The sequence below is a fragment of the Lonchura striata genome, chromosome 2 (assembly GCF_046129695.1).
Source record: "Lonchura striata isolate bLonStr1 chromosome 2, bLonStr1.mat, whole genome shotgun sequence".
NCBI classification, from domain to species: Eukaryota; Metazoa; Chordata; class Aves; order Passeriformes; family Estrildidae; genus Lonchura; species Lonchura striata.
The window spans coordinates 28,159,612-28,165,155 of record NC_134604.1 but is presented as its reverse complement, the minus strand read 5'-3'; positions in this window follow the sequence as shown (position 1 = coordinate 28,165,155).

Below are 5,544 nucleotides of genomic sequence, written 5' to 3'. Positions count from 1 at the left end.
GATGTGCAGTTTAACTCTGAAGTGTTTTTATGTCAGTGCCATTTGTATGAAAAGGGCCATGTCCTTACTGTATTTGTGCCCTACAGAGCAATCTAAGAAGCCCTGGGAATGAGTTTCTGAGCTGGACACACTGCTGTGACCTTACACCTTTTCACCAAAAAAATTTTTCATGAGGTTGTAAACTCAGGGTGCTGGAGCTTTACAAGTAAGCACCTTGATACCTCTGTTAGGTATGCTGAAGGCAGGAGGTTTTAGAAATTGCCTGTGAAACTTTCTGGAGCATGTATTTGCACAAGGTATGGGAATAAAATATCAGGAAGAACTGAGATGAGGGAAGGTACCTCCATTGATAAGGAACCTGGAGATTAGGAAGGCAGTCTGTTTCTGGTGGATAAGTATTTGCATCAGACAGAATTTATTCCTTCTGTGGTTTACAGTTGATCCCAAAAATTGTGTTTTCTGTGTAGTTAACTTGTTAGAGATTGTATCTGGACTGGAGGATTGTTTTTCAAAAATCTCATTTAATATTTTTATAGTAAATATAAAGTGAGTATTTGAAGTTAAAATCAGAATCTTTTTTGCTATGTATGAAAGTATGTGGTCTTTGATATAACAGAAAATTGATACATATAATAGTATTAAGCTGGTTTGCTGTGTGTTTATGTAATATTCTAATGCCCATGGTTCTTATATTTGTTTTATTTGACTTTTTAAAGTAGTCATTATTTTATTAGCAATGATTACCTATAAAATTTAAGAGTTTGAGGAAATGCTTTGTTATCTGTTCCTTAGGTTGTAGTAAACCTTGCCAAAAACATTTATGATGGAGATCTATAAAATGAAAATTAATTTGCAAGTCTGGGAAAGAATATAGCTGCAAGTATCAAAACCAGACTTTTTTTTAACTGTGAAATTTCCTCCTAGAGGTAGTGATAGGATGGAGCCAGCCTCTCTCCTTTTGTCAGTTCAGTTATAGGAGAATGAAGAAAATAATGCTTCTTTTTTTTCTGATTTGTTTTTTGTAAAGGAAAGGTTCTAAACAGATCTAGAAAATAAAAAAGTGAGATTCAGAAGAGGGTCTGTTCAAATGTTCATTGGCATTTCCATGATTTATTTTTCCAATGTTAGCTTTGGGAGGTGAAGAAGGTTTATATTTCTGTATTTTGTGAAATAACAGTTAAAATTGCTTGGAAGAAATCCCTCAACTCATGAAGAGACAGCAGTGCCACAGTTGGGATGGGACTACATAACCATAGTGCCACAGGTAATGCTGTTGCCTCTGCTAATGTTTGCTACAAATTCTCTGTAATTAATTAGAATTCCTTTTAGAATACAGGATTGGAATTAATCCTTAGAGTCATCTATTTTCTTTAACTTGGAAGTCTCTAGGTGGGAGGGACACATCCACTCCAGATGGCTCCAGTCACTTCCCACCATCTCCACAGCCTGTGACTTCTGTGGTTCAGGCTAGGGTCACAAAGTGTTCTGTGGTTAGAAATGAGCTGCCCTTGGGATCTCATGGAAGTGTGTTTGCTGGAATACTGAAGGCTAATAAAGCTCAAGGCAGTGTCTGAGAAACTGCTAGTGCCAGGAGTTTTATGGGGGATTTGTTTTTTTTTGTCTGTTCTAGACCAAGAAACAAACTGCAGCTGTTGATAGAATTCAACTCACCAGCTCAAGCTTTGGTGCTTGATAAGCAGGCTGGCCTGTACCTGTCTGAAACAAAAGGCTGACTTGTGAGATTAACACCTGCTCCTGCAGGGAACTGGTTGGATTTTATTATTTCTTTGTGTGTACATATATGCATAAAAGTGTGCTTGGTCAGGCCTCATACTGACCTCAAGTCTCATCTAAGTGAATTCCCTGCTCTCACTGCCCCGCAGCAAGACCAGGTTTTTGTTCCTAGCTCTATCTTAGTGAAATACCCTACTGTTATACCCTTTTATCTCCTTGTCCCAGCAGTGAAGGCAAAGGAAAAACAACTCCATTTGTCTTCTCAGTATCAGTATTAAGTGGGCACAGCATCAAGCCTGACAGAACTCAAGAAGTGATTGGATAATATTCTTGGGAAAATGGTATTGTTCTTAGGGCTGTCCTGTGCAGGGTCAGGAGTTGGAATTCAATGAGCCTTGTGGGTCCCTTCCAACTCTGAGTATTCAATGATTCTATGGTCTTTTGCATGTAGAAACTTAGAGCCTTTCAGATCACTTCCCTCTCTCAAGTATGCCTGAAGGAAGCTAAAAAAGATCAATGGCCTGACATCAGAAAGAATTTGCTTCCTTAGAAAAGCCTCCTTGGAAAAAAATACGGTTTCATCTTCCCTTCAGAAAATGTAGGCAGGATTCAGGAGAGATTAAAAAGAATATATATAGCAACAGAAAGCTGAAAGTGGCAGCAGGTGGCTGGAAAGCTGCAGGGAGGGAGGGGAAAGCAGGAATGTCTGGTCAGAAGCCACAGCAAGGGCAAGTCTGCACAAATCCTGTGTTGCTGGGTGGTTTAGCTGCAGCTGCTTTGGTCTTCAAAGAGCTGCTGCCAGCTGAGGGGGATAATGCTTGACAACTTCAGACTCTTTCCTGTTGCAAATCTGGAGGACAAGAGAGATCCACACATCTTTTGCTGTTTGCTTTCTATGTTTCAAGTGTTAGCACATCTCCATGCCCTATCCACCTCCTGTTTGCTGTTTGAGGGTTAAGCCAAGTCCATGTGTGATGATGGTGAGCCTCCCATTAGTGAGTGGCAGAGGTTTAGGCTGCCAGGTGTGCTGTTCTGCTGCCTTCCTCCTTCACCTCTCCCAGGTTACACTGCAGTGGCTGAAGTCCTGCTGAAGCATAAGTTTGATGTGTGACATTAGCAGGTCACAAAAATGTACTTTGGAGTCCAGCATGAAAATGAAGATACATGGGCTTGTGTTAAATGAGGTAACTTGAGATTCAGTTCAGTTTTGTCTCCAAAGCCCAAAACAAGCCTTAAGAGGAAAAGCTACTGGCATATTTAAAAGAGAGTGTATAGAGTGCCAAGGGAGATGTTTGGTAGTGAAGGTGTTTCTCTGGAGAGTGAGTTCCCCTAGGAATGCTTTGTAGAAAATCTCTGAAATCCCAGGACAGAACTCCTCTCTCTCTGTCCCAAGTGGTGTTCCTTAGCAGGAAATCAGTGTTGTCCTTCTGTTGCAGCTTTCACATTCCCCCATGTGCCATGGGCTTGCAGAAATTTTGTCACGTGAGACTTGGGCTAGGAGCAATTTACTTGAGCATGTTTGAAGCCCAGCACAAGTAAAGGTCAAATGGCACCTCCTTTTAAAACATGCTTTTAAACTAAAAAATGAGAGACTTAGGTTAAACGTTGGGAAGAAATCTTTTACCCAGCGTGTGGTGATTTCATGGAGATCAGGCTGGATGCAGAAAGTGAGGATTGGGGATAACACCAGCCTCTGCCTCACAGAAATGCTCCTCTCACCATTGAAGTGACATTTCAAATGCATCTTTAGCTGACTGTGGGAGAGGTTCTGCCCAAACTGGGTGATGTTTGTAAATCCTTTGTTGGATTTTCTGGATGAGATTGATATAAAGGGGAAGAGCTATCAGCTGGGTAACGATGCATCAAGTACTCCCAGACCAAGCCTGGCAAAACTGCCACATTTAGAGAAGTCTCTGAAACACAGTAATTCCCAGGGCTAACAAATTCACAGCAAAACTGGACTTGTTGATCAACAGGAAAGAATCCAGCAGTATGTTCTACTTGTCTTTTCTTTGTAAATTCCCCAAATGAGTAATTTTCCATGCTCCTCTGGCTGCCATTAAGCTAAGTTCTGCTACTTTGACAAGTTCCCAGGTTTCTGTCAACAAGTCATCTCAGACTTTTCTTCAGTCCTGTTCACCAATGACTTCCATTTCACATAAGAAACAAATAAACTTTTTCAGTTTATTTGTTTCTTATGGCAGAATGTCCAGAAACAACTCCCTAAAATTATCACAGTAAATAGGTTCAGGAAAGCATGAAGCATCCAGTTCAAAATTTAATAAATGGACTATACTCATGCCATTCACGGAGTCTAGGAGGGAAATTATCCTTTAAAGATTTTTTTGAACATGCTGTAAAAAGTTTTACCAATATTCCTTCAGAAAAATATAAATGGGAAAGCAGCATAAAGCTTTCCCCAGAAGAGGCTAATTAGGAGATACAATAGAAATATTAGTCAGAAGTCCCTGACGAGAAGGAAGAAGGAAACAAATATTCCATATCTCAGTGTAATGATCTAGTGTTTAATTGTAGGAAATGAGAAGCAGATAAACAGGAAAAAGAGGAAGGAGGTGGCAGTGAAAGTAAGGTGTGGAAAGACCAGATCACTCAGAGCAACTACTCTGGAAGACTCTGATAGACATCATTCACAATAGGGGCAGGAAAACAAGTTTAAAGAGGACTTAATTTGAAGTAGATCTTGGGTCAAATGAGAATATTTAGCTATCCATCAACTCTTGTGGAAAAAGGAAAACATTGGCTTAATTTTAATAACATTTTCATTGCTTCATTTCTGTAACTATGCTCCTTGATTGCCCTCCAATGTATATAAGTTAACATATTGGATTTTTCATCCGTAAATTTTGATCAGTTACAAAGTAAACTCTGAGTAATCAAAGATGTGAGATGCTCTGTCAGTCAAGTTCTTTGCAGTGCTTTGCAGACCAATGTGCTTAATTGGAGATATTCACAGAGCTCCAGTTTTCATGTCCACTGAGTTGCCTTCCACAGTTTAGAATGTAGTGGCACAGGGGCTTCCTCCACTGGATGACAGTACCCAAGAAAGTAACCAAAGTGAATCATGAGTTTGTACTAAAGCAGCTCCTGTTTTGTGGGTCACAGGGTTCATTTTTTGTTTTTTGGGTTTTTTTTCCCTGTATTTCTGTGTTTCCTTTCTTTCCCCAAGTCTCACAGGGCTCCCTTGATGATTCTCTCCAGCCCATTTCACTACAACTTCCTCCAATCATCCTGAGAGTGCTTCTGCTTTGTACTGGTAACTCATAAATACATTACTCAGCAGTAATCTGTGCTCCAGCCTGATCAGTGGCAAGGCAGGTGATCAGATCAGCTGGGCTGGATCCTCAGATTTCCTCTGCCACGGCCAGTCACAGCTTATTCCATCATCTCTCTGCAGCAATGGAAGATGCTGCTGTTCTCTAGGTAGCTGACATTTACTGCACAATGGTGGCATTATGACTCTTCCCCTGTTTTCTTCCCACACCCACGTTTACAGGGCCATTCTTTCCTCCAGCATGATTAAAAGAACCAGTCTTTCTTTGTGACAATATTGAATATTGTTACAAGTCATCTTGTCTCACAATTACTGCAGCTTTTATCCTGTAACCTCCGCAACCACTGCACTTGCCAATAGTTCATCTGAAGAAGACTGTTGGAACATCTTTTTTCTTTTGATTGATGTTTTCTTTTCTTTGAGGTTGAAAACACTTCATCATGACCTAAAACTTTGATATTGTTTTACAATATAAAAGACACAGGAATGTTTTGAGTGTATCACAAGAGGATTTCTGT